The sequence below is a fragment of the Artibeus jamaicensis genome, unplaced genomic scaffold (genome assembly GCF_021234435.1).
Source record: "Artibeus jamaicensis isolate MK-2021 breed Jamaican fruit bat unplaced genomic scaffold, CSHL_Jam_final contig_332, whole genome shotgun sequence".
NCBI classification, from domain to species: Eukaryota; Metazoa; Chordata; class Mammalia; order Chiroptera; family Phyllostomidae; genus Artibeus; species Artibeus jamaicensis.
The window spans coordinates 9,449,684-9,472,810 of NW_026521788.1; the positions used below are offsets into that span (position 1 = coordinate 9,449,684).

A 23,127-nucleotide genomic window follows, 5' to 3' on the forward strand; every position below is an offset into this window, starting at 1 on the left:
TAAGGCATCTAAGACCATGTCCACATTTGAGGATCTATGAGTTTTTACCAAATTTATCAGCTTATTAGTCTTTTAAAAGATGACTATTTATAAAGATAACTACTTCATACAATAGCAAAATGAATAAAAAACATTATCAAAGGAATTAGTAGGCAATATGTAGCTACACATACATACATATATAAATACATACACACATATTTACACATATATACAGACATGTTACAGTGATATGTATATTATTATAAGTACATATAGCAAAGCAGGAAACAATTTTTGAAATATATCAAAATGTAACAACAGAAATACTGAGCCATTACAGCCCCAGAGGCCCTGTGAGGTCAGAAAAGATTTTGAGTTTTACCATCTGTTCGGTCATTCAAGCATTTCACAACTTCCTGCTGGTAGCAAATCTATGCTATTGTGCTTCTTCCAAGAAATTAAAAAATAGATGGAGAAGCTGCTGGAAATGCTGGAAGTTTAATCGATCTCTAAGGGGGTTTTATTAAGACAATATTGCTCTCTAAAGAAATTTGAATGGCTTAAATTTTAAGACTTTTTGAAAGTCAGAACTTTATCCTTTTGGAAGTTTTAGGCAATTGAAACTTGAATCATTTTCATAATCAAAACAATCACAAAACTATGGTCTTACGTTATAATTTTACTTACACTATATAATCTACATATTAAATATTTAAACAGACTAAGCACTAATAAAGTGCTCTTTCACTGCAAATGAATATCTTGTCAGGTTATTCTTTACATTCCTTAATTTGCTCCTTGGGCTTTCCTGATTTCCTAGGGTTTTCCAAGGAGACTGCCACCAGGAGGCCAAATGCCACTACAGAACACTGCGGGCAGAACAAGGTTTGGGATAAAAAGTCTGCTCTTCTGTCCTGTACTCTGACAATTACTACTACCTTATCCTCAACCTGTATTTCCTCCTGATGAAAAAAAAAATACTCATGTTGAACACTTGTAATTGGATCAAATTAAATATTGTGCAGGGAGTTCTCAGTCTAATGCCTAACTGATAATAAGTATTCAGCAAATGGTGATAGTTTTCACCATTGATCATGTGGGTTTGGATTTGAATTTGTTTATTTTTTTACTGGGTGCTGGGCATGTACTTATCCACAACATTTCCTAACTGTTCATCATGCCTGCTAAATGTATGGATAAAAGCATACTGAAAGGTGCCTATTACCTTAAACAATAAACACACATTATGCCCTGGATGGTGTAGCTCAGTGAATTGAGCATGGGCCTTGATTCCCAGTTGGGGCACGTGCCTGGGTTGTAGGCCAGGTCCCCAGTTGCAGGTGTGCAAGAGGCAAGCACACATTGATGTCTCTCTCCCCCTCTTTCTCTTTCCCTTCACTTTTCTCAAAAAATAAATAAATAAAATCTTTAAAAAAAGAATTTAAAGAATTAGCACACATTAGGTGAGCGATTGAATAATGTGAATTAAATGAGAACAAACACTGAAGTGTTTATTATTAAGAGCACTAGGTAAGTGGTAAAATAAAACAAAGTAGAAAATGGGATGTAGATGATTTCTATGGAAGCTACAAGACTAGAGTATGTGGGACATAGGGATTATTATGTAATTTGATATATTAGTGTCCCCTGTGTAGGTATGCTCAAAAGACATTTTTTATTTGTGTTCCTTTAAAGAGAAATATGTGAAAATTATTGATTAGGGCAAGGGATAAAAGTAGTAGACCATTCAAAAGATAATCTAACAGGTACAATAGACTGGAAAATATTGACATGAAAATAATAAAATAATGTGACTTACACAATCTATAATGCTGATACAAATTAAAAAAAAACATGATATTAGCTCTGGCTTGTGTGCCTCAGTGAATTGAGTGACGACCTTCGAACCAAAGGGTTGCTGGGTCAATTCCCAGTCAGGGCATATGTCTGGGTTGCAGGCCGGATCCCCAGTAGGGGGCACACATTAACCACACATTGATGTTTCTCTCCTTCTTTTTCTCCCCCCTTCCCTTCTATAAAAATAAAGAAATAAAATATTTTAAAATAAAATAAATTTAAAATGCTATTAATTCATGGAACACATAGATGTCCATCTATTCTAAGCCTGGTACATCACAGCTAGCTTGGCGCTTGAGTCACAGAGATAAATAAGACATAATCTGCATCTTCATAAAAACATCAGAGACTTCATTCTAGTGAGAGAGAAAACATGTAAAATGGGAATTACAAACTCCAATGTATACAAATGACAAAGTGCGTGAAGCATTTTAGGTTTATAAAATAAATATATAACATAGTAATATGTTCATAAAAACCATTTCCCTCATTTATCTTGAAATATGGAGACTTTCTGAATACAATTTTATGGTCTATGATTTTTTTAAAAATGGAAACAGGAGTATAACATCAGTTTCTCGATATTTAAACATACACCAAATGAAAAATGGCCATGGATATATGGCACCACTGCCAAAGAAATTACAAGGAGTGATGGAGATGAGGTAACTTAGGTATATTGAACTCTGTGTAAAGCAGATGGCTTCTACTCAGAAATTATTTCCATATACAATTACAGGTTCAGCGTATCCAAATAATCTCACATTTTTTAAAAGTGGGAGTACATCTAGAGTTTTTTTGTTTGTTTGTTTGTGCAAAGGCTTAATGGTTAGTTCACTTGAACCACAAAACTAAATAGGCAAAAATAAAAAAAAAAAGAAAATCCCCAAAGTATGCCTACGGGTAGAATCAGCTTTCAGGCTTGCAATATTTGATCCTGAGTTAAAGAAACTACAGTACAAAAGAAAAGTAAGAAGAAGAGCTCTGTGCAAACTACAGAAAGTTTGAAAGAATGGGGAAAAGACTTGAGCGAATCTTAAATTTTCTATGCAAAATTGGGTCATTAATAACAAAAGTATTCCCAGATAGATGAGAAACTTTCAAGTAAGCAAAATTATAGAAGCTCTTTCTTGGTGAGGCCTTAAATTTCAATCTGTTTGGGGTCATTTGGATGAAGTCTGTTTGCCTGTCCTGATGGATAAGCCTATGTTTCAGAGCATGTCTGTGAATCCCCAGTACTGATTCTCCCGCCGAATTTCTCAGAATGCATGTTCCCAGACACCACTCCAAATTTACAGAATTGAATATTTTTGGCTGGTCATGGCAAGCTGGATTTTTCAATAAGTACCTTGAATTAATTTTAATACAAAGTAAATATTTAGAATTATACCATGGGACTCACAGGTTCACAAGCACTAACCCACTGACTAGCCACAAAGGGCACTGGTTTAGTTAGAGATTCTGAGGCCCATGTAGACTTACTGGAACCTCCAGGGACTGCAACCCAGAGATCTGTATTTATAACAAGTTTAACTGGGTGATCTTCTTTCTTCAGGTTCATAAAGTCTACATTTTACCACATGGCAGTCTTCAATTTTATAATTAAAAAAATGTAATCCTTGCCTGAGGCCATTTTTTTTCATTGCTTTTGGAGAAAGATAAATAAAGAGTGAAAGGCTGAGAAACATCACTGTGAGAAACAAGCATTGACTGGTGGCCTTCTATAAGCACTAGATGGGGAATCAAACCTGCAGCCTCAGGTATGTGCCCTGACTGGGGATCAAACTCATGACACTTTGACTACGGGATGATGAGCCAACCAACTGAGCCACACTGGCCAAAGCTTCAGTCTTATTTTTAATGTTTCTTTGATGCCCATTTTTACTAATAAAATCAGTAATTTGAAAGTATATAATGTCTTTGGAATATTTCTATCTATATAGTTTATTTACATTCATTATAAAAAGGAAAACCTAGTTCATAAGCAATGCATTATTATTGCACATATAATTTAACTGCAAGTGTAAAATATAAACATTTGATAAAAGCTACAAATGGTCTAAGGATATTACCAAAATTATTTACAGACACATGGTAGCCACTGAGCAACTCATAGATAAAATTTTAGATCCTCCAGATAACATATTTAGCAATTTCTTCATTGCCTAACTTACTGAACTTGTCTTTGAGCAAGAGTGATTTTGTGTTTTAGAAACAATAGTACTCAGAAATATGTCATTTGATATAAAAATAAAGAGAATCCACATTTTACTATAGATGTAAAAATGACTACATCATAGGCCTACATACCTAAGACTTTGTGACCTGCCGCCTGAACTTCACCTAAGTGAGAAAATGAGAGCATATCAACCTACATCACTGGCAGGTAATACATTCTGCAGCACAACTGGTCATTACTATTTACAAAAAAGCCGAAGTAAGAGAAAAGAAAAGAAGAAAAGTAGGAGGAGAAAGGAGAGGATGAGGAGGAGCTAGAAGAAAGGCTATAGAAGAAAGGCTTTAGAGGCTATATAAGCGTCTAAAATGATCGTTTTCAGCCCAAGTCTAACTTTTAGTTTCAGAAGCTACTGAAAGAGTAAGTTCATTTATAGAAGCTATTTCCCAGTTAAATGTGTCCTAAATTTCTGCCATTTTAGCAAGATATGAGAAGTTACATTTTGGTATCTCCAGTTTTGCTATAGGCAAACTATGTATATTAACAAAATGTGCAAATATTTGAGGTTTCGGGGCATTTATCAAAATACCAGCATAAGTATCCGTTTAGCTGGAGCAAAGATTATATACATCCTTCCTAAAGTGATAATTAGGCTACAACAATAGCCCTAATGAGTTCAGCTCTTTCGTCATTTGGTACACTTCCCAAACACAGATATTTATGACTAGCTAGCCTTATGCTAGGACATGTATCATGAGGCAGAACCAAAAAATGCTTTAGGTAAACTCATTCTTAGTAACAATGGCATAATAATTGTGAAGTTATATGCCATTAACAAGATTGTTGTGAGCACCAAATAAGAAAGTGTGACTAGTGTGCTTATTAACATAATGTCTGGCACAGAGTAAGAATTCAATAAATGCATTACTATGATTGTGATGATTACCATTAGTATAATTTTATTAACTATCCCTATAGGTAAATAAACATATATTATAATGACATATCATCCACTTGAGTGTGTGTGTGCATGCACACAAATGTAGGCTGAGTGAGTTGCTACATGTTACCTATTTCTACAATTAGAGTAAGTGGTTATACTAAAATATCACTGTAAAAGTATGTGACTTAATGAAATAAAAAAGACCTAGTTCTTTGGTGTCAAAATAACCTCATTATAAGCCAATTGTTTTTTCACTTGTTTTAAAGCCAATCCTAAATTGTTGAACACTGCTCTGCCTGGTTCTAGGAATTGGCCCCTTGTGGCTAAGGGCGAGGGACAACTCTGGAATGCGAGCCACAGGAGACAAAGCTTGTCTCTGGTAGCAAACGCTGCTTCAGTTTCCTCTCCCTGACCCCAAAACTTAGTCAGAAGTCAATGACAGGTAAGACCCCTCACAGCAGGGGGCAACCTAAGCCAGATTCGATCCCTTGGGAGGCCTTCATGGAAGTACTTGGGGGGTTACAACAAAGAGAGAGCAATGGACTCTAGCCCCACGGCTTTGACATAGCCAAGTTCCCATGTCCTCTGAGAGAAGCGCTTCCTGGCTCTAATCCCCTTAAGCCTGAATACCTGATGGGGAGAGGTGCAGCTCCTTGCTTTGTTAGAGCGTGTCCTGGAGAAAAATCTAGCATCACAAAGACTTCCTGGTAAACCTGTGAAATCTGCTCTGCTAAGAGTACTTTCATTCATATGTTAATGGTTCGAGCAGGAAACCCTAAAACTCTGTTCCTGACAGACTCTGACTCATAGTAAGCTCTCAGATTTTTTTGAAATGCTATCTACTGTTTGATCCTTGCCGCCCTGTATCCCTGTGTATTACAACCCAACAAAAGGCCCTGGAGGAGGGACCTCAACGCCTTTTTCCCCTGAGAAACTGGCCACTGCTCACAGCCTTTTTCCTCTGGGAAACTGGCCACCTCTCCTCCCCAAGCAGATCACATCGTGTCTCAGTCTTGTTCACCCTCATCCATGGAGGCTGGGGGGACTTGCGAGAAAAGTTGCCCCCACCGTAAACCAAATGAAGAAACGTGGAATTGGTTTTCTATGGCGATATCAGTAGCATTTTATTCTATATAATAAATATATCTGTAGGTAAAAAGGTATTACAGGAGGATATGAAAATATCCAATAAATATTCTTATTAAAATATTTAAGGGAATTTTTAAACTTGACTTTTGGTTCATGCTGTTATTGCTGCTATTTTTAATAAAGCATTTCTTTACACATAGAGAAAATAAAGCCAAGCACTGATCTTCAATATTAATAGGTAAGGCCCAGGGAAAAAATTCACATTTCATTTTACATGTTTAATTCAATTTAAAAAATAAAATTCTTACGTAACAACAAAACATATGAAGTCCCCTCCTGAGAGAAACTAGTGAGTACAATAAGGCGTACCCTGCCTCTTTCAAATTCATAGCTTTAAAGAGATTTAAAGTCAGAAGTCTTAAAGAAGTCTTCAAATTTCTTGAAATGGCAGACTTCTAAATGGTATCTGTTATAAGGACCAAAAACTGTGAAATAATTTAAAGAAAAGAGTAGACAATTTATTGGTTGGGGTAAGAGAATAAATCAAAGGGAAACAGAAATGATTCATAGTGGCATTATAATAAGTCTTGAAAGCTGAGGAATTTAACACAAGTAGTACACATAGAGAACTTAATGAGAAACATACATTTCCTCTCTGTTTTCCTTCCTCATGTCCTCTTGCCGCAGGTTGCTCCTATATAAGTAAATACTGGGGTGAGAAATGGTGGGAGGCAGGTATGATGAGCAGAAGGGTTGGCCTCCACGAAAGACACCCTAACCAAATACAGGATTTAAGTAAATAAGATATGCTTACTTTGCAAAAGTGTCTTCCAAAGAAGTTTCTAGCTGTCCTCATGACTACTATATTTCATGTAATAAATACATCACAATCTTTTACTCTCTGGACCGCCATTTGCTGTATGGACGAAGTTTACGATCCTTTTCTACTTCCTAACTGTTTTCTTCTATGGTTCTGAATGGGTATCCTTCCAAAACTGACTGGGCTCCCGAGTGTTAGGTCTGCTGACTGTGTCTTTTAGGACAAACTGTAACCCACTACCTGGAGTTAACATGGCTGGTAGGATAACACTCTTTTTTACATTTTTAAGTAGTTGGGAAAAATTAAAGGAGGGATAATATATTTTGATGTAAAAATTGATTAAAATTCAAATCTCACTGTTCACAGCCTTGTCCATATCTTTACAAATGTTGATGGTTTTTGTTACAATGCCAGGTGAGTGCCTGCATAGAGACCATCTGGACCTCAAATCCTAATTATTTACTCCTAGTCTTTTCAGAAAATGTTCGTTGACACTTGCACTAGGAAATTATTTTGGATATACATAAATTTGGATACACAGTAAGGAAAATCATATTGTGAACCTATGATCTAATTATAGAGAAATGGGCAAGTTATCTGGGCCAACTTTGATAAAAATCCTTATTACTTTATAATCACATGTTGTATAGGAAATGGTGTAATAAGTTTATTCTATTGTGTGGAAATTAGAGAGAGGGAAATATTCTGACCCTTGTAATGTTATAAATAAAACCATGCCCAAGTAAAGTTTTTGGGAAAATGGTCATTTAAAACAAATGATTTAATTTGGGTTCTAAAACTGATTCTTTTTACTCCTCTGTGAAAGTCAAAGATCTGAGTGTGCCAGGGCGGTTTCAGTAAGAAGCCTGTCTCAGCACATTAAATCTGCTTTCTTGGGGAAGTGAAAGCCACATTTTATAATAGATGCAAACCGAGAAAGAAATTGTTCTTATTAGTATGTAATTACAACATTATAACATAACTTTTATTATAAAATTATATTCTCTATATATCTTCTATGTACCTTGTACGGTTCGTTGTCTGAATTTTGAATAGAATTCTGTTTGCAAAAGAGGCAGTCTATACAAATGCCAATTCCATTCGAAGGGAAATATTTTCCGTATGCTGCTTCTGTTCCTCCTCTGTTCTGAAAACCTCTTTATAAAACAGTGTATAAGTCTTTCTAAAAATACAATAAAATAAAAGATATGGTACTAAGTTTTGAACAAGTAAGAATAAAAATATCTGACCTCTGAAAATTAAAGAGAAAATGTGTTCCTTCTTTGGAGGCCACTGAAATACCAGATTTAATTATATTCTGTTTTCTAAGGTTTACTGCATAGGTAAAATCCATGATTAATTTTAAGTGATACAGTTGTAGTTCATTTTAAAATAAACCCTGTGAACCTAAGTCTGATTCACTCATAAAAAGCAAAATATGGTTGTAATTATTTACATAACAAAACAACATTCATCTTAAAAATGGATTAATGCTAGGATTCTTTTATTTCGAGTAAATAAAAATCTATTGATTAGTGACCTTACAAACCTTATGCTAGAAAAAATAATTATTAATATTGGTAAAATACATCCCCTGATGCATCTTAAGTTTATTTAATATGCTGATCTGTGCATACTTCTCCAAGATTATTTTGTAAGAAAAGTTTACTTTGTGTGAGAATATCAATATGATATATGCGAATAGTAAGTTTACTAGGATTTCACAAGATTTGAGGTTAGTGGAGGCCTATTTTCCTGATATGACTCATCTACATCCTCAGACATTTTAAGCAGATGTTCCCATCTACTTTATTGAGAAAATAGAAAGTATTCTATATATTTTATGTTCTAGACCTGTGACTACACAGTCCCCACACTCTTTTTTTTTGTTTGTTTTAAATCTAAAAAGAAAAACCTTCCTTTAAAATTTTGAGAAGTATAGTCCTTCAGGATTGTTTTCATTTTCAAACCCCTTACCTTTACTCCTCCGTCCCAATCTACGTACTCTCATCCCTACTTGGGCCAGAATCATCTACCTTATAAGGAATACTAGTGATCCAGTAAATGAAGTCAAATAGGAAACTTAACGAATGCCATAAATGGGTATAAAGAAAAGGAAAGAAGTGTTCCAAAGGAAAAGAAAGAAAACAGGATATGTGACATGGGTGCAGAAACAAAGCACAATTAGAAAAAACCATTGGTTGACAGTGTTGATGCCCTAAGGGAAGTGTGGATGAGAAAAGAGGATATTATGTAGTAATCTCTCTGTTGTGAAAAGGAGATTTTTACATTTGTGAGTAGGTTTGTTTGGGTCAGGACCAATGCTGCTGCCTGTTTCTACGAGAGGGAGAGAGAGAGAGAGAGAGAGAGAGAGAGAGAGAGAATGACAGAGAGAGAGAGAAAGAGAAGAAAGAAGAGAAAGAAGAGAGAAGAGAGTGTTGAAGGTCAGGGGATAGTGAGGCATCAGATGTCCCTGGCTTCTCCTATTAAAAAGAGTCATTATATCCCCAGGGAAATAATGCTAAAAAGCACCTATTGATGCCCTTAATTTTGAAAAAAATACAATAATCAGTGAAAAGACGTTAATCTGTATTTTCCACAGGTCTTGAATAATGCAATGTTTTGATTGGTTTGGTGTCATTTATCCTATTGTTTTTAACCTATTCTGCAAAATCGCATTAAAATGTGTGTTTTTTCATTATTCCAAATTCTATTGTCAAATCTCAGTGTAATCCATGTATCTTTTTTTCTTTGCTCATTGCAAATGTATGAGTGAATGCTGTGGCTTTTTCCTCTATATTGTCTTACATGCCTGTTCCTTTCTATTCCCATTCCCCACAGTGTCTCCTGTAACCTCCTCTTTGCATGTGCTTGCTTCAATTGTTTATTTTCAGTCTCACAAGACCTGATGCAGCTTGCTGACTACTATCATATACATTTTCTTCAAATATCACAATTCTTTTCAGGTTAATTCTTAATTGAATGACTATTTGATTCCCATTACCTTAGAATAAAGTCCAATCTTACCAGCCTAATTATTCCCAGTTTAGTTCAATTGATTTCACTTTCTCTGCCTGACTTTCTATTAGTCTGTTCTATGTAGACTAGTTTCCACTTTGTGTTGATTTCTCTGAAACTGCTGTTTCCAGCCTTCCCCATCTGAACAAATGACATGATGAACAACTGAGGTCAGACTCAACTTTCAGGTGGTCCATTGGTCTCCTTTGACCTTTCAGGGGAGTTTGTGACAGAAGTTCTTCATACTTCCATCATGTCTTTTATGCCATCTTATGCACAACTTTACTGAATTACTTACATTTTAAATTTTTAACTGTATTTTATAATCTTGGGAAAAAAGACACATTTATCTTAAACTAATGTTTTATCGGGAATAAAAGTAACACCTTATATAGTTGTAACACCGTATATAGTTGTAAAATAAAAAACATCTTTATTTTACTGAAAAAGGTCATACTCAGAATTTAATAATAAAAATGAATAAAGCATGAAAAAATTAATACTAAAATTTATTTGGAAAACAAAAATGGATATAGAAGATAAGTTAGAGTTAAAATTGAAGTTAAATATCTATCACTTGCTATATTTAATAGATGTTAAAAATATCTGCAGAGAACCTCATTAAGTGATCACAAATCTACTTATTGATTTTTGTTTGTTTTTTTTAATAAAAAGTATAAAAGAAGGAAACAATAATTATAGGAAAGAAGAAAAACAGAGAGCAAGAGGGAGGAAAGGAGAGAGGGAAGGAGGGAGAAGAAAGGTAGCAGGCAAGTGAAACCCATCTGTAAGCAAGTGCAGAGCTATATTGGCTATGGTGTGGAGTAAAATACCAGGAGCTTTGGAATACGATGTACTTGGACTTGTATCTGGCCTGTCTAATCTCATACCTTGGATAGTTTAGTCTCTATAAGCCTCAGGTACATATATGGTCCTAATAAGGATCAAATTTAATAGCTGTGAAGAGACTAGTGAAAAACCTAGAAAACAATAATCTTTGATTATTCATAAGTGCTATTATCATTGCATTTTTACTTAGTAGAATGTCTATCAGAATATAGGAAAAAGTAAGTTCCTGTTGACTAAATGAATTAATAAATTAATGAATAATTACTAAAATAACAAGTATATATCTGGCTGTTAAAGTATTAGTAAAATTTAATGTTTATGAATCGCTTCTTGGCCTTTTGGCTAAGATCAAGTGTAAAGTTTGTGAAAAGTCCATGTTTCCTAAATGATTTTGGTAGTACTTTAAAAAATTCACCTTATTAAATGTTAATATCATTGACAATAAAATGGATCTTATGAAGTGCTTATTTGTAGATAATAACAATTTTATTCTTATTTTTGTTATCTTTCCTACATTTGAACAATAATATATATTAATTAATGTATTTTTAATATATTTTTATTTTCTTGATTATGCCATTACATTTGCTCTATTTCCCCCCTTCATTCCCCTCCACCCTGCACACCTCTCCCCCACCATCCCCCCTTTAGTTCGTGTATTTTCTTTTATGGAATTAAAGTGGTTTAACATGTATTAATATTTATTAATTTTTACATTAAAATTAGTAATTATTTAACTTGATTGAGTGGAAGCTTTAAGTAGGTTGGCAAGTAACTGTTCTCAAACTCATTTTAGCAGCTTTCAGATTAATTCTTTCTCAGAAAAAGGTATGAATTGTAAATTATAGATTAAAATTACTAACTGTCATATTCACACATCCTATTTACCAAGTTATCTGGCTTTATTATAATTGAGAGATGCAGAATTTTATAAAACTCAACTAGCATTTATGGGGAAAAAGAAACTGTGAAAACCTGGCAAAGAAACTAACCAATATAAAAGGTTAAAACAAAAAATAAAATAAGAAATCTTATTCTTTTGTTTTATTTTGTTTTTCAGTAACACAATCTCAGCTCATTTTTATGAGAATGTTTGCTATGCCATATTCCTCACAGATAATGCTTCAGGCAACGAAAATCAGCTCTGATTAACTATTATTGTTTGTTATCTATATTCAGTGTTTGAAATGTCATAAAGCATGTCTAGAAAATAAAAGTAGGAATTTAATACCCTTGACGTTTTCTCTCAAAGGAATGAGCAAACATATGAACTCAGAATTTAAATGATTTTTACTTCTCATTTATGTACTGAAACGAGAAAAAAAACCTGAGTGCAAAAAATAACACCGTAGTTAGAATTAAGGACATTCAGGAATTAAGTTATTTATAAACACACATTTTCATCCAACTTTTAATTTATTTAACATATTTTACTGGCTAATTGTGGTTGTGCAATTTATCCACCCGGGAGCATAATGAGATTGGGCTGAATTTCATTTGGGAGTAAAAATCGATGTGCATGCCATGTGGGCAATATTGTACACCAGAAGGTCCCAGGAAAAGTACAGTCTAAATAACCATGTTCAAGAGGGCCCACCAGAAACAAGAACTGAAACCGAGTTGAAGTGTCTGCTGTAAAAGAGAGGTACAAAAAGCAAACAATTTCATGATTCCAGCCACGGAGAAGTTGGCTGAAACAGATGGGAGGGATCTACAGCCAAGCCCACAGGCAAAATAAGTAGTCCTTCAAAGCAATCTACCAAGTTGGAGAGTAAAATTCATAAAAGATCCCCACACATAAAGATAAGTATGACCCAGTTCTTTCCTTCCAGGTTTAGGTAGTCTAGTTGGAGAAGCAGATGAATAATTAATTCAGTGTGATAAATGTGATGCTGCGTACAAGGCATACTAGGCAAATACATAGAGCAGAGAGTGAATGAGTCTACAGGGGATGAGAATGAAGGGAAGCTTCTGGGAAAGATGCACAAGTTGGTTCTTCACAAATGAGTAGAACTTTTTCAGGTGAGATGTTGGGTAAACTCTATGAAAGATATCAAAGTAAAAAAATTGTATGTTTTGCTTGAGCAGCTTTTAGTGTCGCATGCCATGTTTGTTAATCTGGTAAAAGTTGAGTAGGTGAGCTTGAATAGGAAGAAGTGTGTAATTAAGCAGCACATTTAGGCCAGTCTAAAATATTTGATCATTTAAAAATTACTCTTTAGTCTTTATTTGTCAGAAAGACTACTCTCAGAAAAAAACACAGGTTTAGTGAGATTATTGATGATACCATTGTAGTTGTCAAAATAATAGAATTTGAGAGACTATAATGATAAAATAATGAGACAGCAAGGTACCTGTATATAGAAGAAGGAATTGATACAACTAAATAATTAACAAGTAGAATCAATAGAACTGATATATAGAGTGGGTACAAACATAGAAAGGGTGATAAAGAAAGAAAATCCATGTTGCTTCTCAAATTTGGCTTGAGTAATTAGGTAGAAAGTGAACAGATAATGGAGTGTGAAGGAAATAATGATAATTTAATTTCAGATATTAGATTACATACCTATAGGGTGAACAATTTCAAATAATCAAAGACAGACAAATAAATTTATCTAAAATTTCCACTCAAATTACAAAGCCTTTTGGTGAGCTATCAATTTTGATTGTATTCTTTCAATTTTCATTATATATTCATTTTTGTCATATCCCACAATTTATTTTCAATTAAAGGACTTGAAACTATCACTAGAGTGGATAAACACTTTTTACAATATCTGCTCTAAGAAAACAACTAAAAATATAAAGCATCACATTATTTTATCAGTTATTTACATGTACCTTCAAGGAAAAGTGACATAGTCAATAGTTGAACAACATTCAAAATAGCTGAATTTTAACATCCTAAAATAATTATAAAAGGTACACTCATGATATTATAGTGGACATTCAAGATATGAAGGGCATGAAATTACACCTTTTTTGGTAGTGGTTTGCTAATAATGGCTATCATATGATTCTTACTGGTCTTTCCACATCTATTACAGTGTTATGGATGAGTTATGGGAAATGACTATTTCAGATCTCAATACTGAAATACGGCACACACCAAACCTTCAAAGCAGAACTTAATTAAGGCACACATCTTTAAATAAAAACAGGAAACAGATGAAATAGTAAGTGGGAGGTTTTTTCCTGAAGATTCACATATGTTTTCTTCTTGTACACACATAAGTTTATGTGACATGAATTCTTCCATTATTTATTTCTTTACTTCTCCCATTATTCATTTCTCCTCACCTTATCCAAGAAAGCAGATTAAAAATAAAATCATAATTTTATTGTTCCTCACTTATACTCTAATTTGATGTATAACATAGTCTTAGATAATGTGTAACTTTATGTACTTTGTAGAAAATTAGTGGGGAAAATGCCAACTTATTTCTTTGGTTAGAAATAAATAATGCCATATTTCGAGCTTTTAAAATTAAGTCTTTATTCTCAAGGACACTAAAATTGCATGAGTTGACCCTCAGTTTAACTGTGAATGATATTAAAAGTCCATCTTCTTAATCAAGATGAAGCAGATATATGTTGGGTGGTAAACCATTAACATTTTCATAAACAATTCTCTATAAGAGCTTTTACTGCTAGTATATCTGATTCACAGTTACACACTGGGCCTCTTTAGCTACTTGCTTTAATAGTTGCTGCCAAAAACATGGGGAAATTTGCTAACCACCAATGGTTTATACATCGACTGTACAAAGTAGTATATCTCTGGAAATTAAATAACTTAAAATTAATTTTCCAGGGTCAGCATAGTGATTACAAAAGAAAACAGTGGGTGCATGTTTGAGATGTTTAAAAAAATTTTTTACAAGCCTAAAGAAGTTAAATTAAAATGTTTATTTTATAAAAGGCCATAAGGTAACAATACATTATTTTCTTCATGCTGAACATGTTAATTAATTTTATAATACTGTTTTCTCTATAGAGATATTTGTATATATGTTGCCTACTTAAAACAGTATAAATAAATTAATCACCATACTCCAAATGTAATTTGGCATATGCTACATTTCACTCAGGGTTTATAGTGGAGGGACGCAAGAGAGAAGCATGATGAAAATGTGTAGAACCATTTGGATAGAATTATTTTGGTATTTAAAATATTAAGTATTAAAAATATCACAAAACACAGAACTGCAGAGGGCCTTATTATCTGATGACAAATTACAAATATCATAATGCCAGAGAAAACTAGAGCAGGACAGCTTAAAAATAGCCAGGCATTTTACTCACACTACCACAGTGTGGGAGAGAGGCTTGAGAGTAAATCTGATTCACCTCTGCTGAAACAAAAGGCGGGAGGCTGGCCTGAGGGAATGGGGTTCCTGGGTGAGGCAGGCAAAGGGGGGAAAATTGAGACAACTGTAATAGCATAATCAATTAAAAATAATTGAAAAATAAAGTTTATACTTTATTCATAAAGAAAATCCTGAGGTATGCTAAAGTAAAAGTACTGAAGGACTTGAAGGGGGTGGTCAGTATGACTTGGTCACCTGTTTGTTGATGGGTACTTATCAAAGTCAAGTTCCTACTCCACCACACAGACTGGGAGAAAGGGGCCTCCCTGTCTTTTTTCTTTCTTTCTCTCTTTCCTTCTCTTTCCTTCCCTTTCCTTCCCTTTCCTTCCCTTTCCTTCCCTTTCCTTCCCTTTCCTTCCCTTCCCTTCCCTTCCCTTCCCTTCCCTTCCCTTCCCTTCCCTTCCCTTCCCTTCCTTCCCTTCCCTTCCCTTCCCTTCCCTTCCCTTCCCTTCCCTTCCCTTCCCTTCCCTTCCCTTCCCTTCCCTTCCCTTCCCTTCCCTTCCCTTCCCTTTCCTTCCTTCCTTCCTCCCCTCCCCCTCCCTCCCTCTCTCTTTCTTTCTTCTCCTTCCCTTTTCTTTCTTTTTTGGGTAACATTATCACAGCTTTCCCTATTCTTGCCCCCACCCCTTTGCTGTCCTAGACCCAGCCTTCACCTCCCCTTCACTGGGCTGTCACCACACTATCATCTGTGTCTATGAGTTATGCTGACCCCTTCACCCTCTTTCATCGACTCCTCCCTTCTCCCCTGCTGTGGCAGCTGTTAGCCTGCTCCATGTGTCCATGCCTCTTTTTTAGTTTATTTGGCAGTTTCTTTCTTGATTAAATTTTAAAAGATGGCTCCCAGGTCTTTAAGAAAAAAAATTCTGGGTTGTTAAAGGTGCATTACAAAGGAACAGAAATCAATCTATAATGATGAGTTTTCTAAAAGAAAACACTGTAAAAAAGGTAGGTAGAAGCCTTTAGTCAGGCTTGCCTGGAACAAAGAGTCAATTGCTTGGCAGCACTGAGCTTTCTCAGACAGACTGGAGCAGTCAACCTAGGGATGCAGTCCTGAGCTGTTAGGAACTACACTAGTGTCAGCGTAAGTCTTTTAGCATGTGGGGAGTATAAAATCATTTGAGCTGAGGGCCAAGCCTGAGGCCCAGTTGAGAAGAGAGCTCAGAAGAGCATGACTAAAGCTTGGTCAAGGAGAAAGTTTTTGCCGTGAAAAACTAGTAACAATAATATCTATAGACCCTTAATTATGTGTCATTTGCCATGTTAGTAATTTACAGCACTGTCTTCATTCATTCATACTGAAGAACATACTATGATTACACACTACTGCAAATGGGGTAAGAGGTTAAGAGAGGCTAAGTAACTACTAAGTAATTTTTGATGAACTATGTTGTTTTTATTCCTTTAAATGGTATTTTGCACAGGAATCAAAGAAACAATAGTGGAAGTGGAAAAAATGGAATAGGTGGGAAAAGCAAAGAATAGCCAAGACACATTCACTAAAAGTTTCCATGTGTGAGGAAAAGCAGGAGACATAGTTCCCATATTCCTGTATTGTCAGGATATTCTTCCCATATGAATTGTATGTTAACCCTTTCTGCTTTTATTTTTTAGTTTTCCAGAGGCTTACTAATTTGATCTTTTAAGTATATTTCTCTTATTCTGGATTTTCAATGAAATAAAACTTTTTTCTTTTTTTATATTGGCACTAAAATTGCACAAATCCTGTTTTCACAAAGACTTTTATTAAACTCATTATAGGACTTTACTTAGAAGCAGATAAATCTGAAACCTACACAGGAAACAATGTCATAGGACATCTTAGAAGTTATGCTAACAATTGGTCTAAGTATCAATTAATATACAAATGAAATGTACCTAATTCATACTTTAAGGCTTTCATCAATTCATGCCAGAGAAACCAAACAGACCTAGGTGGCTCTTATGACCCAAGTATGAATATGAGATGCAAAGTATAAAGAATAAGGCATGGTCCCCTGTCCCCAGGAGATCACTGTCGAAGAGATGGTTTGGTTACGGTTGGAGATGCTGACAATGCTGGAGTGACATTCATTAATAGATTCACTGAACTGCATTTGAAAAGCGGTTTGAGTGTGAGGGGTATTGACATCCTTATTCTTCTTCCATTCTGACGAAGAATATAAAACAAGAATTTGTGCTTGCCTGAAGTTTGGATCAAAAGAAGAGTAAACACAGGTTTATTAATCACCTGGAATTTCCAAATTCAAAAAATGTATCATAGACTCTACAATAAGACCTGGATCCTCCTTCAAAAATATTGGGACATTAAGTTTTAGGCAAAAAAATATTAATGCTGTTTCCTGGAGAAGGTGTGGGTACTTAGATCAACTGGAATAGACACTAGCCAGCCCGTACTCTCACTGATGGGAATATTAAAGAGGAAGCAGGGAATGAAAAGTACACACGTTCTTGCACAAATGAAATATAACCCACTGAGAATCTCTGGTTACCAAGATTTGACTCCAAGTTGTATTTGGTATAACACTGTGATAGACCATAAAGACTAAAAGAAAAAGGCCTAGTAAATGAGATAATTTCCTGTAAATGGAATTAGGTCATTTTTTAAAAAACAGACCAACCTGAAAAAGAGAGAGCAAGGTAAGGAGTGAAGGGGTATCTACAGGATATTTTCTCCTGAACGCCTTGGGTTTTAGGTGTATTCTTTCATGAGATGCAAAGAATATGACCTTTTAGATAAAATTTGAACTCCCTTTTCTCTAAAATTATAATTCTTTCTCAGAAGTTAATTTAATCATTCAGTGAAGAGATTTGCATGATCCTAAACTTAGGTGAACTTGGGTTATAAAAAATATGATATAGTGATGGCAAAGAGCAAAGAAGTTTGGTTGGTTATCACATCATTTCTCCAGCTGAGGCAGAGAAGAGAAGTAGTATAGAAGGTGGGGCAAAAGTAGGTTTGCAGTTGTGAGGGCACAAAACATAGAGTTTATTCCTGTGTTATTATTTGTTAATCCTATTCTTGCCCTGCCCTGCATTGGGTAAGGGACTTCTGAATCCAAGGAGGAGACAGGATAGGACCTAGAGCAATTTACAGCCCAGAAATCTTTGACCCAAGAGAGGATGGATACAAAAAGCAAAACAATTAAATGAAAGAGTATAAATTCCTTTTTAAAATATATTTTACTGATTATGCTATTACAGTTGTTCTATTCCCCCCCTTCATTCCCCTGTACTCTGCACACCCAAAGAGTATAAATTCTTATTTTCCTCATAAACACAAAACCATTGAGGGAAGTGGGAATCTCTGTGATCGCCAAGGTTTCAGAAACTAAGAAGTATCTATAAATTAATTATGTCTTTAACGTCAGGTCAATAAATATATTCACTCTGTAGATATCTCACAGTAATAACCATGTATATCAGAAAAGCTGAATCTAAATCATAATAAGAGTTAGGCACATAGAGAAGTTTTATTAAAATGTATAAATGAGGCGGTCACAACCATCCATCAGTCTATGCAACCCAGTACTTCAACATGGTCACACCCCAGCCAAAGCATCTCTCTGCTGCTCTGACAGCCATCCCTATACTTCACAGATCCCTTCCATAATCCCTGTGTCTGCAGCCAAATGCCTAAGTTTAATTAATGGAGATTTTTCACTCTCATATACTTGTATCAGGTGCAAACTTTACTCTTACCAAGACTTTTTTCATTAGTTCATTTCAAGACGATAAACTTTCTATATGTAAAATTATGAGATCTTGACAGCTTTCTATACTTAGGAATGTTGTTTATATTATATATCAATATAGAAAATGTAAAGAATATTAAAATATCTTCACTGATGTTGACAGAAGTTCCACTTAGTTTAGCTATAAAAAATAAAAAAATATTTTACTTATTTTAATTTTGGAAGGTCATGTAAGTCCATGGACTTACTCCATTTCATCTGTAAATGCCTCTTTTCATTTATAAAATGGAAAATTATTTACTTGTTAATGTAAGAAGTGGCTCTGCTCTCAGTGTATGAATCAGGGCTCTGTTAATTTCCAAAAGAGGAAGAATAAAATGGACAGCAAAATCAACAATAGAAAAAGAGACTAAGAAGAAAATTTATATTTGTTTTTAACTTTGATAATTAAGAGTTAATTTGAAAAATGCCTGTTTGTACATGCTTTTTCCAACTGCTTCAGCTGTGTATATATTAAAATAAACATTTGAAGCTAAGTGAAAGAGAATATACATATGCTGAGGGAAGAACATGTGAGTTATATAGGAGCTCTTAAAGTTTTTATTCAGGAGCGACTTGCACACTTTCACTTTAAATCACCAATATCATGGTTGTGCATCACTTAAAGTGTTCCCACAGTCCCTTTTCCATTTTTAACATTTTAATTGGACCTTAAAGGTCCTTTATTAAACTAAGCATAGTTTATTACATCCTATCCTCATTGGTAAGTGAATGGTACTTTTTAAAAATGTATATAACAAACACTGCCAATTTGCTTAACCCCCAAACTGCAATATTACCGATTACTGTGCACCTGTCCCTCTCCAGTTTCTCACCCTCCCACCTCTCCACCATTAGAGGTAATCAGTCGCCCCGACAAGGGGGCATCCTGGTAAACAGACATTTCTTAGAGACATGAATGGCAGATCTTTATCTGTACACAGTGTAACTCAATTTCATTTAATTTAGATCACATTTTCCCTCACATTTTACAGTGTCATGAATGATTTATGAATGTCATGTTAACGACTCATGAAGCTACCTTAAACAGATATATTTTCAAGAAATCCCACATTTAAAAAAAATACAGTTAAGATTTTAGGTTGGGTCTCCAAAATGTGCAGAACAGAAAGAATGGGGAAAAAGAAACAGATAACAGGACCTAAGTCAGGTAGCCACGTCACAGCCTAGCATTCCTATTAATTTTTTTAGAATTAATAACTGGAACAATAGAAATATACAAAAAGATCCATTCATACAATGTAATATTTAAAATCTTTTGTTCTATAATTTATTACTATTAAATTTAAGCCCACTAGAAATATATTTCTAATTGTTTCCTAATACTAGTATTGTTTCCTAATACTAGGAAAAAGGGCCAAATATTTGGCTGTTTTACCCCAAATTATGTAAAAGAAAATCATGGCTATCTTGAGACATAGTGACAGTGAAAGAAAAGCAGAGAGGATTTCAGTAAGCTGTTATTCTTCCAAGTATGTAAAAACCTTTCAACTCTTTGTCATAGCATGCTATTTATTTTGTTTTTAAGTATATTTTATTGATTATGCTATTAGAGTTATCCCATTTTTTCTCCTCTTTATCACCCTCTGCCCTTCATCTCCCCTCCCTGCAACATTCCTCCTTTAGTTCTATTTCCTTTGTTTTGAGATAATCTTTTCTTCCCTCTATCGCATATCTCTGCCTCTGCCCATCTTACTCCTAACCAAGAATCAGTTTAGAATCATTCATTACAAAACCCTTTAGTGGCGCAGACTTCAGTACAGTTTAGTTATGTTGTGTTCCCGCAATGTTTTGTGAATTCCACTTAGACAATTCCATATGTTTTCTTTCCTATGTCCCTAACTAGTCTTTAAAATCTTTAAGGGATGTTTTCCCTGGCTGTTATAACAAATCTACACAGACTCTGGTGGCTTAGAACAACATAAACATATTATGTTCCTGTAAGGCACTTGGCCTAAATTCAAGGTGAGAAAATGACTTTGCTATTTTCCTGAGGTCTAAAGGAAAATCCATTTTCTCGTCTTTCCTAGCTTCTAGAAGCTGTCCACTTCTCTTGGCTCATGGTCTTTCCTCCCTCGTTAAAGTTGGTAAACAGCCAGATGAGTCCTTTTCAGAACATACCTCCCTTTTTTCTGCAGTCACATTTCCCTCTTACTGTGAATTAACTTACTTTAGTATTCAACCTTTTTTAAAAATTTTATTTATTTATTTTAGATTTTATTTATTTATCGTTAGAAGGGAAGGGAAGAAGAGAAGGAGAGAAATATCAATGCATGGTTGCTTCTCATGCGACCCCAGCTGGGAACTGGCCCCTGCTGGGAACTGGCCTGCAACCCAGGCATGTGCCCTGACTGGGAATCCAACCACGATCTTTTGGTTCACAGGCCCGTGCTCAATCCACTGAGCTACACCAGCCAGGGCTGTATTCAACCTTTTTTATTTAAGATTTTATTTACTCATTTTTAAAGAGAGGAGGAGAGGGAGAAAGAAAGGGAGAGAAATATCAATGTGTGGTTGTTTCTCCAGCTCACTACTGGGGACCTGGCCCACAACCCAAGCATATGCCCTGATTGGGAGCGGAACCAGTGGCCCTTTGATTCATAGGCTGGCACTCAATCCACTGAGCTACACCAGCCAGGGCTGTATTCCACTTTTAAGGAGCCTGGGAATTACACTGGGCCATGAGGATAATCAAGGATAGTGCCTTTGTTTTAAAAGTCAGCTAATTGTCTAAATAAATTTTATCTAAATTCTTAATTGTCCTTTGCCTTGTGAGGTAATATATTCATAGGTTCTGGCATTTAGGATGTGGGAATCTTTGGGGAAATATTATCATGTCCATCGGGCATAACACATTATCTGGTATGTGTCAAGAGCTCAATAAATATTGAAACAATCAAGTTTCAGGACACATTTAGCTGGTTCTGTTCAGCACTCTGTCCAGCATAAAGTATATTCAATTTTTTCTGAAGCAGATGAAGGCATTGTATGTGGAAAATATGCAGATCTATTTGACTAATTAGTTCAACACAAGAGGCTCCTATTAAAGAATTAAATTAATCTCTTCATGTAAAAGATGAGAAAAGGTGTCCCAGATAAGGGAAGTGAATTTCTCATGGTCATTCAGCTTGTTGGTGGTATTGCTAAAGTTTAAGCCCTCTCACATATTAGCCCTGTTATTTCTGGGATACCCCTTTGACAAAATCCTTGTATAGAATTGCTATCACTGATCCTCTACCGTGAAAGTCACTTAAAGACGTCCCCTCAGTCCTACGATTGTCAGGAAGCACTGGATATCACTCAGATCTCTGTCCAGATGCTGTCAACAGGGGTCCCAAGTTCACAAACTCCTCAAGAATCAAAACGATACAGTACTTTATTCATTACGACACTCTATTCCTCTACTCCATGTCAACTTTTGTAACTTTCACCACACAAAAGAGCACCAAAATTCTGAAGGAACCGGGTCTCCCATAAAAAAATGATTTTCCATCTTTTTATGACCTTATGTTTTAGACATGCATTTATGAGACAAAACCGGGTATCAATTTTAGGGAGAGATTTTTTGCATGTTGCCCTTACATTTTGATTTTGATTTTATTTTTATAAATATATTAAGGGGGAATGGGGCATCAAATGACAGATTTATAATTAGGATTAATCTTGAAAATTCAAGTTGAGAGTATGGGGGTAGAATGCCCCCCCAATCTCCCACCAGTGTTAATGTATCTAGAGTATATATGGTTATACTCAGTTAAGGTATTTTAATAATAATTAAGATACTAAATTTTTTGGCGAAAATCTACCCAGACAAGAACAATGAAGAAGACAGCTCATGGAATTAAGATAGTTCCTAACTTCTATTCTTCATATTTTACCCTACCTTATAATAAAAAGTCTACTGTCCCTTGAGAAGAAGAAAAACTTCCAGGTGAGCACTACTCTAAATCTTCCAAAATTAATAGCTGTGTTTGATGTTTTCATATTGAATAATAAACGGGTGTGGTTAAAGAATTCATATTTTTTCTTAAATTCTTCTCACAATTTAGCATACATCTGTTTTTGAATAAATTATACATTTAAATATGCTGGTATGTGTGATGTTTCCATCACAAATTTGAAATAACTTTCAATTTCCATAGTTTGTAAGTTGATGTATAGAGCTTCAGAGAAACATAGCCTTAGAAGAGGAATCCATGAGGAGAAATACATAGTTTTGGGCTCTAAATTTTTAAAATCTTATTTAGTCAAAGGATTGAGATTTAAAA

At 34.9% G+C, this 23,127-nt stretch overlaps 1 protein-coding gene across 1 annotated transcript in view; it reads right to left on the minus strand.

Annotated features, from left to right (window-relative positions):
- Window positions 1-23,127, minus strand: part of PCDH15 (protocadherin related 15) — a 789,434-nt gene that overhangs the window by 638,724 nt on the left and 127,583 nt on the right. The gene's annotated exons all lie outside the window — the stretch shown is intronic.